The following is a 12,460-nucleotide window of genomic DNA, read 5'->3' on the forward strand; positions in this document are numbered from 1 at the left end:
CACGTATCAAACCTGGACCGTGGGACCGCTCAGTAAACTTTACAGTATTGGATGTCGAGTCGGATGCTTGGCTTAAAATAGAGAGCTGGTGTTGATGCGAGGGGGGTGTGGTCCCAGTCCAGACCCAGTTGGCCTCAGCAGATCTGCACAAATCTGCCGTGAGAGACTAGTTCTTGAGAGACTAGTGTTGTGCAAGTTCACACTTCTGATGAACTAGTTCAAAGTTCAGTTCACATAGTTTAAAAATGAACAGTTCACGTTCATGGTTCACCATTTTCATTTTGAACTAGTTCAAATTCAGTTCATTTCAATATTTTTAGGGGAAACTAAACTAAACTGTTCACTGTATACGATCATGTTTGTCGTAGTGGCTTTTCAACTTTACTCAGAGGCTGTAATTCTCCAACAATGTCGTCCATTATCAGTTTGTCTACCTGATGCTGGTAAATCAACCCTGAAGCAGCAGCAGTGGGACTGGGGTGGTTTGGGGCTGTTGGGTCTTCTTGGTCTTTCCTGATGACTTTTTTTGATTGTCAAGGACTTGGCAGATATTTTCTCACACTGGACGGATGCTTTAACTCCACATGACGTTTAAAATTTGAACCGTCAGACTCTTTGAGAGACGATGTGTAAAATTCCCGCAGATAATCATAAGCGTCTGCATCATCTCTCTCTTCACTGGTCATGTAAAGATGCACCAGGCTCAGGCCTCCGTTGCTATGGAGCTGGAGCCCGTTGCTATACTAGTGTGTGCACTGCATTTTGGGTAATGTAGTGTGAAGTCGTCATCTCGTCGAGTATTTTAAATGTGCGCCACCCGCTGGTGAAATGAGAAGGAGGATTCCGTAATAATTGGACCTAAACAGTGAAGCTGAAACTCACATAATCTGAACAGTTCAAGTTCCAGTTCGTGATCTGCAGAATGAACAAGTTCAAGTTCTTTATTTGTAAATATGTTGTGTTCAGTTCAACGTTCTCACAGAAATGAACATGTTCGACGAACGTGTTCATTTGAACTCGTTCATGCACAACACTGCAGTTAGACCAGTGATCTTCACCCTGGGGGGACCAGGACCCCAGGACTGTGCCATAAGAGTCATCATAACACCTTTTAGATGTAGGAATGGTTCATACGGGACCTCTGGTGTGGGTTACAGTACTTTTTGGGAAGTTTTGCGAGTTAAGTTTGCAGTGTGATGATCCAAATGATTTAGGCAAGACATGTCAACAAAATAAGTATAAACATATCAATAATCTGGCATCTGCTGTACGACCTGCCCTGTCACACTACCGATGTTTCTGATGTAGTTAGTCTGATGTAACCCAGGTCATATAAATATTTACTGTTGAGATACAAATGTTCTCGAGCATGTGAAAAAAAATTAATGTAATGTGAGTTTTATTAAAAAGAAAACATGCATCTTATTTTGAAATTCCCGGAAGTGGAAGAAAAAAACTCCGCCGTCTCTGAAAAAGACGATTTGGAAAGAAAGACGTGAGAAACACGGAGGTGATATTTTTCTTTGTTCAGAAACTTGTCAGATAGACCTGGATAACCACCAGTGAAGCGAACCCTGTTCCGTGAAGATGTTTTTGTGTGTATTTGGATTCTTCTGGGTGAGTTTGACTGTTTGTAAATGAGAAATTCATGGCTGTAAAACTTTAATGGCGGCCGTTGTGTTGTGAGCAGTGCTCTTAATTCGATGTACGTGACGCTGTTTAAGTGACACTGGTTATATATATATATTGTAGAGTGTTTTTTTTATGTGCCTTCGTGCACCAAATGAAACTAAAATGCACAATACAATGCACTGAAAAAAAAGGCGCTTTGTTCTGTAGTGTGTCGGCGGTGCGCCGTCGCCATTTTGAGACGTCAGGAGAGCCCGTTTACTGATTCCTTTGGTAAGAAAACCTTTTGCGTCACTTTTGGTTTGTTTTATTATTTTATGTTTACACTGTTAAACCAAACAGTAAAAAAATGTAAGCTAACCACTGTGATGGAAAGTTAGATGTATTTTGAAAATTACTCTGACTGTTATGCAGGTCAGGTTTTTTTGTTGGATGTATGATCCTGCGTGCTGATCCAGTCCAGAGGTGGCGAGCCAACTGTACCAGGACCCACGGATGTCTGCTGATTGGGAGAGTTTGATTTCCTCTGGACTGCCTGAACTTTGCTGATCCTGCTAGGTGGTAGGATAAAACTGCACTTACCATCCTTCTGCATACTCTGGGAGGACATCAGAACCCACATTTCTGTGGTGTGGAGTTGCACCACAGTGACTGACTAAAAATCCCCCGGGGGTGTATTTTGTTTTTTTATCATTTATTTAGTGATCTGGGCCCAGCTTTCACTGTGTTTATTTTGATGATCATATTTGTGTTGTCCACTGTTTTTGTTTGGACTGTTTAATACAGGTGCTTGAACTAAGTTTGTTGTGTGGCCTCATTAATTATCTTTTCTGCTCCAGTAGCCGAACCTAATCTTTAAATATATAAAACTAAGTTCCAGATTAATCACTTCTATATTGAAGTGTGTGTTACAGAAATTTGGCGAGCCAGCCAGGAGCAGTTAGATAATTAGTAAGCCCATTTATGTATTTTTTTTCTTCTGTTGCTCAGTGTAGAGCAGAGCTAAGTGGTAATTCGTTTGATTGAAATCTGCCTTATCATTAAGATGGATGTAGTGACACGTGAAGCAGTGAAAATTCCTAATTCTGCTATTGTTAGTGGGTTGACCTGGACTGAGGTAGATAATGAGCTTCAGAGCTATTTAGAAAGTCATGGCTCTATTAACAGAGTTCTTCGCATAGATGAACCAGGCTCAGAGTTTCGTCACAGTGCGATAATTGAGTTCTCGTTTGGTACTGCAATGCAAAGCCTCACTCCTATACTGCCACTTACATACAAAAGTCCCACTCAACCTGATGTAACATTCCAGGTCCGTGCACTTGCTAGTGTTTATCCCCCGGCTGTTAGTCAAAGCGCCACTAAGAGTTATCTTACTGAGTTACACACCATTGCTAAGATGACAGGGAAATCATTTGAACTTGTTTTGCAAGAAGAGTTGACAAAGCTTAGTAGTTTAACTGCTACCTCTGCAGAAAGTGTGCCTTCAGGAGGGGGTGATAGGGATGTGAGCCAAGCACCTAGTCCAGATTCTGTGTTGCCACTTCTCAGTGCAACTAGTGTTGCCCCCACTTTTACCACAATCCCTATGCCAACATTGAATGTTCCTACCTCAGTCTACTCAACCGCATCAGAGCAAAACCTGACCAAAGGGCCACCATGTGTCAAATCACCATATGCACACTTAACCGCTAGTGATATGAACCCACCTGAGGTACAGAAGGTTGTGGTGGAACATATTGTTAGGCAGGATGAAGCCCCATCCTACCACTATGCTAGCTCCCGCATCCGTGCCTTTTCTGGTAGATTGCCACGACCAAATAATGAGGCAGACTATGAAACTTGGCGGTCAAGTGTGGAACTTCTTTTAACAGACCCAACTCTATTTGACTTAAACCGATCCCGCAAAATTGTAGAGAGCTTGCTACCCCCAGCCTCTGATTTTATCAAACACCTTGGGTCCCAAGCATCACCGTTAGCATACCTTCAGCTCCTTGACTCCGCTTATGGCACAGTGGAGGATGGAGACGAGCTGTTTGCTAGATTTCTGAGCACACTGCAGAATGCTGGTGAGAATCCCTCGAACTACCTCCACCGACTTCAAGTCGTGCTAAGTACTGCTATGAGGAGGGGCGGAGTCTCCGCCGATGAGTTTGACAGGCATTTGTTAAAGCAATTTTGCAGAGGCTGTTGGGATGACGCTTTAATCTCAGACCTCCAACTTGAGCAAAAGTTAAAGCGGCCACCTTCTTTTGCCGAACTGTTACTCCAGCTTCGTACAGACGAAGACAAACATGCTAATAAAGCAATGCGCATGAAAAAACACCTCGGTGCCTCTAAGCAACCACCAGGTGGTCCCAAACAGCGCGTGTGGTCCCAAGTACAAAGTGCATGTGCTTGTTCAGAGCACGAGGTGACAGCTGAGGCAGAGCAATTGAAGAAGCAAATTGCTGAGCTACAGGCACAAGTTGCTCAATTAGCAACCATAAACAAGAGCAAAAGTGAAACACCTTTGAACACAAACAAAATGACTTCACAGCCAAAACCAGACCCCCGGTCATCTTTGCCTCCACTTGCTTCAGAAAACAGACCACTCAATAGGCCCCGCCCATGGTATTGTTTTCGCTGTGGGGAAGATGGGCACACAGCACCCAAATGCACTAATGAAGCTAACCCAACCTTGGTAGCAACAAAGAGGAAGAGATTGCAACAAAAGCAGCAGCAGTGGGAATCTGAGAATTATCCCACTGATCCTCATTTAAACTGATTGCGACTCCCGTTGTGGGACGAACAGGAGTTGAATTAAATAACATATGTCCCCTCACATCCACACCAGTCAGAGAAAGACACCTTACTAGTCAAAACTGCCAATTACCAAAAAGGTTAGTCGGGACAAAATGCACTGCCCAAGTGTCAGTAGCAGGTCAAGAAATAAATTGCCTTTTAGACACAGGGTCCCAAGTTACGACAGTCCCCATGTCTTTCTATGAAAAAAACCTGAAAGGGCAACAGATTTTGCCTTTGGATGATTTATTGGAGGTGGAGGGTGCAAATGGGCAAGAGGTCCCATATTTTGGATATGTGCATCTGCATATTACCTTCCCCAGAGAGTTTGTTGGACAGAGAGCTGAGGTTTCGACATTGGCCCTTGTTGTCCCTGATATGAGAAAGGGGGCTAAAGAGCAACTCCTTATAGGCACAAATACTCTCGACGTGTTGTACTCAGATTTAGCCCCTCACATTGATGATGCCAACATGCCATGTGGCTACAAGGCTGTGCTTAAAGTCCTGGAAATCAGACACAGACAAGGGCAAACTGGCAACTTAGGGTCAGTGAAACTTGCAGCAAAAGGCCCACAAGTAATTCCTGCTGGTCATACTGTCGCCCTAGAGGGACTAGTGAATGTCAGGCGCTCTTTTGATGAAAAGTATGTTGTTGTTGAGCAGCCGTCAACTCCCTCCCTGCCAGGTGGTCTGCTTGTGGCGAATTGTTTGGTCACCTTACCTGTTAAACGACTGGGTACAGTAGCTGTCATAATCAGAAATGAAACGGAGCATGATGTTGTAATACAACCAAAGGCAGTGATAGCTGAAGTCAATGCTGTCCAGCAAGAGATGCCGCATGAGTGTGACTCTAGCACAACTGACTCTGCAGCAGACCAGTCCAAACCCAGTCCAGATCTCAAGTTTGATTTCGGTGACTCTCCTTTGTCGGCTGACTGGAAGGAGAAGATAACACGGGCATTAAACTCCATGCCTGAGGTGTTTGCTCACCATGACCTTGACTTTGGTCACACTAGTCAGGTCAAGCATCACATTAAGCTCCAAGATCAAACCCCTTTCAAACAAAGAGCCAGACCAATCCATCCGCAGGATGTCGATGCTGTGCGAAAGCATCTGAGAGACCTACTTAATGCTGGTGTGATTCAAGAGTCGGAATCTCCTTTTGCATCCCCCATTGTAGTGGTCCGGAAGCGTGATAATACTGTCCGTCTCTGTATTGACTACCGCAAACTCAACTCACAGACAATCAAGGATGCCTATGCCCTTCCCAATTTGGAAGAAGTTTTCTCTGTCTTAACTGGCTCAAAGTGGTTTTCAGTTTTAGATTTGAAATCCGGCTATTACCAAATCGAGATGGAGGAAGCCGACAAAGAGAAAACAGCGTTTGTGTGTCCTTTGGGATTCTATGAATTTAAAAGAATGCCCCAAGGAGTCACAAACGCACCCAGTACTTTCCAGCGTCTTATGGAGCGCTGTATGGGTGATCTAAATTTGAAGGAGGTGCTGGTATTCATTGATGACCTGATCATTTTTTCAGAAACCCTGCAAGAACACGAAGAGAGGCTGCTGCGTGTCCTCACTCGCTTGAAAGAGTATGGCCTCAAACTCTCGCCTGAAAAGTGTCGATTTTTCCAGTCTTCAGTCAGATATCTAGGCCATATTGTTTCACAAAATGGAGTTGAGACAGATCCCGAAAAAACGCAATCCCTTAAAACCTGGCCAAAGCCGAGAAATCTGAAGGAGTTGAGATCTTTCTTGGGGTTTTGCGGATACTACCGCAGATTCATTAAAGACTTCTCCCAAATTGTGAAGCCACTAAATGTGTTAACTGCTGGATATCCTCCAACCCGCAAGGACAAGAAAAAGGTGAATTCTGCTCAGTATCGTGACCCCAAAGAAATGTTTGGTGAGCGCTGGACTGCTTCTTGTCAGCAAGCTTTCAACACTATAATTGAGAAGCTCACTTCAGCACCTGTCCTGGGTTTTGCCAACCCTAAGCTACCATATCTGCTTCACACAGATGCTAGCAGTACAGGGCTGGGTGCCGCTTTATATCAACAGCAAGATGGTGAATTGCGTGCTATCGCTTTTGCGAGCAGAGGATTGTCTACAAGTGAAGCTAGATATCCGGCTCACAAATTAGAGTTTTTAGCGCTCAAGTGGGCCGTTACTGAAAAGTTTTGTGACTATCTTTATGGAGCTAGTTTCACTGTAGTTACTGATAGTAACCCCCTCACCTATATTCTCACTACTGCCAAGCTTGATGCCACTAGTTACAGGTGGCTGTCAGCCCTTTCCACCTATTCATTCAAGTTGCAATATAGGGCAGGAAAACAAAACTTGGATGCAGATGCCCTATCCAGGCGGTCACATGGTGAGCTGTTTGACGACTATACTTCACAAAAAGAACAAGAGAGGATCAGTAAGTTCACTGCCAACCACCTGTCTGAAACCGAAACCTCTGAGATGGTTAATACAGAGGAGATAAAGGCCATCTGTGAGAGGCATGATGTCTACTTAAGGGATGAGAAGTCTGACCCTTCTGATCGTTCTATTGCATTGGTTGAGTCCATAACACTCTGTCCTGAGGCAATCCCCCTCAGTTTTCAAGGGGAACATGATCATGGGTTGCCAGTGGTACCCTCTCTCTCTGTAGCTGAACTGTCAGAGAAGCAGCACGCAGATCCCAGCATCAGAGAAATAATAACTCACATGCAAACAGGGGAATCACCCCCACCTTTAGTAAGGACGGAGCTCCCTGAGTTTGTTTTCTTATTGAGAGAACGGAAAAAGTTGGAACTCATAGACGGAGTTTTGTACAGGAAGAGACAAAGTGCCAATACCAGCACCTATCAGCTGGTTCTGCCACGAGAACTGAGAGAGCTAGTGCTGAAAAGCCTGCATGATGAAATGGGTCATCTCGGTGTTGAACGGACACTTGACCTTGCGAGGGATAGGTTTTATTGGCCGAAAATGTCTTCAACAGTTGAGGAAAAAATAAGGGCATGTGATCGTTGTGTCCGACGAAAGACTCCAGTGGAGAGAGCTGCCCCGATGGTCAACATACGGACCAGCAGACCTCTAGAGCTAGTTTGCATGGACTTTTTAAGTGTTGAACCAGATCGGAGTAATACCAAAGATATACTGGTAATAACGGATCATTTCACAAAATACGCCCTAGCTATACCGACTCCAAACCAGAAAGCAACCACTGTGGCCAAGTGTTTGTGGGACCATTTTATAGTGCATTATGGGTTTCCTGAGAAGCTTCATAGTGATCAGGGCCCAGATTTTGAGTCACGCACTATAAAGGAGTTGTGTGTCATGGCAGGGATAAAAAAGACAAGAACGACTCCATATCATCCGAAAGGAAACCCTGTTGAGCGCTTTAACAGAACGCTATTGCAAATGTTAGGCACTCTGGACAACAAAGACAAGTCCCATTGGCGAGATTATGTTAAACCACTGGCACATGCGTACAATTGTACTAAACATGAAGTCACAGGTTTTTCTCCCTATGAGCTTATGTTTGGGAGGAAGCCGAGGCTCCCTGTAGATCTAGCCTTTGAGCTTCCTGTCAATGATCAGTCTATGTCCCACTCACAGTATGTGCAAAACTTAAAGGACAGTTTGAAGGAAAGCTATGCACTTTGCAATAAAAATGCTCAGAAGTCTGCTGAGCGCAATAAACTCAGGTTTGACAAAAGAGTAACAGAGTCTAGTTTAGAACCAGGTGACCGAGTGCTAGTTAGAAACGTGCGATTGAGAGGGAAGCATAAACTAGCTGACAGGTGGGAAGCAGAGGTGTATGTAGTTGTCTCAAGAGCTGGTGATCTCCCAGTATACAGAGTGTGTCCAGAAAGGAAAAAGGGGCCCTTGCGCACCCTACACAGGGACCTGTTGTTACCCTGCGGGTTTTTGCCAGTAAGCGTTCCAGAGAGCTCAACCCCACCACCGGTGACGAAAAAGCCAAGGACTCGTCAAAACCCGGGCAGTGAAAATGAAAATGAGGAGTGTGAACAGTCAGATGATGATGAATCGTATCCCCTAAGGTATGTGCCGGTGGAATCACCTGCATGCAGCACAATCCCTAGAGTGGATGAGGCAGTGGATGATGTTATAACTAAGGATGGCACTGCTGAACTCGCTGCTGCTCCTCCCGAACCATGTAGTACAGACTCTGAGAGACTGGTTCCGCAGGAAGTGGCTGAGGAAGCCTTAATAACAAAGCCATCTGATCCTGGAACCTCAGACCCCAAAATGTTGGAGAGACACTCTTTCTTGCGAAAAGAAATACCTCCTGTGTCCTCCAGGTGCCCTGATGGAGAAGTTGAGATGCTCACACCTGACAATACAGATCATACCCCTCACAATGATACCCAACTTGACATGACACATTCAGATGAGTCATCAGGAGAGGTGCAGAGGGCGGTCAGGTGTTCAAACAGACTAAGGACAGGACCCAAAAGACTCCATTATGCAGAGCTTGGAAATCCTTTAATAGAAGTGGTACAATCACTTTTCCAGAGTCTCAGTGATGCATTAGTTAACTCATTAAATGGTGTCGATTCACGGGTTGATGATCAAATTAGTACAACTCCAGGTGTGCCAGTAATTACACAGCCACTAAGGAGGAGCACAGGGACGTGCCTCCCTTCACAGGGGGAGGGTGTAACCCAGGTCATATAAATATTTACTGTTGAGATACAAATGTTCTCGAGCATGTGAAAAAAAATTAATGTAATGTGAGTTTTATTAAAAAGAAAACATGCATCTTATTTTGAAATTCCCGGAAGTGGAAGAAAAAAACTCCGCCGTCTCTGAAAAAGACGATTTGGAAAGAAAGACGTGAGAAACACGGAGGTGATATTTTTCTTTGTTCAGAAACTTGTCAGATAGACCTGGATAACCACCAGTGAAGCGAACCCTGTTCCGTGAAGATGTTTTTGTGTGTATTTGGATTCTTCTGGGTGAGTTTGACTGTTTGTAAATGAGAAATTCATGGCTGTAAAACTTTAATGGCGGCCGTTGTGTTGTGAGCAGTGCTCTTAATTCGATGTACGTGACGCTGTTTAAGTGACACTGGTTATATATATATATTGTAGAGTGTTTTTTTTATGTGCCTTCGTGCACCAAATGAAACTAAAATGCACAATACAATGCACTGAAAAAAAAGGCGCTTTGTTCTGTAGTGTGTCGGCGGTGCGCCGTCGCCATTTTGAGACGTCAGGAGAGCCCGTTTACTGATTCCTTTGGTAAGAAAACCTTTTGCGTCACTTTTGGTTTGTTTTATTATTTTATGTTTACACTGTTAAACCAAACAGTAAAAAAATGTAAGCTAACCACTGTGATGGAAAGTTAGATGTATTTTGAAAATTACTCTGACTGTTATGCAGGTCAGGTTTTTTTGTTGGATGTATGATCCTGCGTGCTGATCCAGTCCAGAGGTGGCGAGCCAACTGTACCAGGACCCACGGATGTCTGCTGATTGGGAGAGTTTGATTTCCTCTGGACTGCCTGAACTTTGCTGATCCTGCTAGGTGGTAGGATAAAACTGCACTTACCATCCTTCTGCATACTCTGGGAGGACATCAGAACCCACATTTCTGTGGTGTGGAGTTGCACCACAGTGACTGACTAAAAATCCCCCGGAGGTGTATTTTGTTTTTTTATCATTTATTTAGTGATCTGGGCCCAGCTTTCACTGTGTTTATTTTGATGATCATATTTGTGTTGTCCACTGTTTTTGTTTGGACTGTTTAATACAGGTGCTTGAACTAAGTTTGTTGTGTGGCCTCATTAATTATCTTTTCTGCTCCAGTAGCCGAACCTAATCTTTAAATATATAAAACTAAGTTCCAGATTAATCACTTCTATATTGAAGTGTGTGTTACACTGACGTCACTGATCCAAACAGCCTGCTGAAACCAGAGTAACACAGAGGACTGTATCAGCTTAAACGAGTTGATCGGAACAATTCCTCAATAAATCTATAAAGCCAAAAGTATCACATTTGGTTTGTGAGTTTCTGAGATCTCTGCGCCAACTCTACCAGTGTTTGTCGGTGCTGGTCCGTGGCTGCCCCTGCCCGGCCCGTTTCAGATGTTTCTCTGCTCCAGCCCACCTTTCTCAAAGTGAGCTGTGTGTGTGTTAATACAGTGATTCTTAACCATAGGGCCGCGGCCCACACTTGGGCCGCGAGCGCCATCTAGTGGGCCGCGAAAAAAAATCAGTTTTGTACGTGTGGGCCGCGGGGGCCGCGGGACTGCATAGCAACTCCCGACCAAATGAGGAGAAGAAGACCCTCAGCTAGCTCTAGGTGTAATAGTAAGAGAAATGGTGTGTATTTATAGAGAAAATCCTTCATTTTGCACAGAGTAGGTTTAGATCCGCCAGGATCAGGGATCGATTACTTGGGTCTGCGCCCAGAGCGAGCGAGCGCGGCGTCATCATTTATCCTGACTCGTCCGCGCAGCCGGGGAGGTCGGTGCCGCTCGGGCGGTGGGCTCCATCGTTACTGCTGAAGGATTGTACATGTAGATGTGTCTGCTGGACTGGACTGTTGTTCGGGCTCGCAAAAGCATCGGAAAGTGACTCTGCTGCAGCGGCCAGAGAGCTGCGGGTTCTGCCCGGCCGTCTCAGCTGATCAGGCTCGGATGAAATCCGACACGCGCAGTCCTGACAACTTATTAATGTAAATAAAACTTAGTAAGTAATTAGCTTGACTCTTACAGAGATGAGAAGCCTAACAGGTGGAAAGGGAAGTTCAACCCGGAATGGACAGATTCATCATGGTTCAGTCTTCCCACTGGGACAAAACCAGTGTCTCATACGTTCAGAGACCGTGGCGTTCAAAGTGCGAAAGTAAAACGCCACTGAAACAAAACACAAAGTTTTTCATCAAACATATCCACTAAAGTCTGAACTGAAGTCACAGAAAATAAGCTGACCATCTTAAACATGTTTAGGTCGACATACAGCTGTGAAGCAGCTTTCTCCACAATGAACATAATTAAAACTAAATATCGTTCCAGGTTCATCAATGAGCACCTCCTCATGTGCATGAGAACCTGACACCATCCAGCCCAGATTTAAAGTCCTGACAGGAGAAATTAGAGCTCAGTTCTCTCACTGAACGACAGAAAGTGAGGGCATAAGATTAAGGGGAAGAAAGAAAAACTGCAAAACTTTTAAATTGTAAATAAATATTAATTTATTATAAAAATGTGTTGAGACAATTAACAAAGAAAAGGGGAAATTCAAACTGCTGGTAAAGAAATAAAATAAGATAGCATTTGAAAAATAAAATAAAATCTTATTTATTTATTTTATTTTTAAGAGAAAAAAATGTGTAATTGAAGTTACACATGTTAATGGGCAAATGTGTACTTTTTTAATATAACAGTCAGATGCAGATGTTGATACAACTATGAGGCTACTTGAATATATATATATATATATATATATATATATATATATATTTATCATGATGTTCTGGGCCTTCGCTGCTATACAGTGTTAATATTTAACGGGCCTCGGGCCACTCTGTACTGAAAAAATTGGGCCCCAAGGTCAGAAAGGTTAAGAACCCCTGTGTTAATATATACTTCACATGCACCGAGGGGAGGCCATATTAGAGTTGAAGGATAGCGTTTGGGGGGTTGGTCCGACTCTCCGAGCTGCAAATCAAAATACATCAGGCGTTTTAACTGAGCTTTACTAGTTGCAACCTGGAAATCTTCTGAGTTCAAATGTAGTTTATCTCTAGGAAAGGTCTCAAAGGAGCGTAAAACATGCACAAACTTTCTTTTGGAAGTTTAGCTTGAAATTCAGGCATACTTGGCCAAACACCATCAGAGACACAGTCACTAGCGGATCCTACCGAATCCAAAACACAGGAAAACTTGCACCAAACACTTCTCTCATAATCTGCCATTTGTAGGTTTCTTTCCTCTTATGAAGAAGTAAAAAACGACAAATCAAAGGCTGAGGAATTCTGTGCAGAGGCCATAAACCATGACTGGTTCTGTCCCACCAACAAAAGTTAAAC

At 43.8% G+C, this 12,460-nt stretch overlaps 1 protein-coding gene across 1 annotated transcript in view; it reads right to left on the reverse strand.

Moving 5' to 3' along the window:
* Positions 1 to 12,460, reverse strand: part of zgc:162297 (uncharacterized protein LOC555865 homolog) — a 33,012-nt gene that overhangs the window by 2,807 nt on the left and 17,745 nt on the right.

Source organism: Cololabis saira, chromosome 2 (genome assembly GCF_033807715.1).
Source record: "Cololabis saira isolate AMF1-May2022 chromosome 2, fColSai1.1, whole genome shotgun sequence".
Classification (NCBI taxonomy): Eukaryota; Metazoa; Chordata; class Actinopteri; order Beloniformes; family Belonidae; genus Cololabis; species Cololabis saira.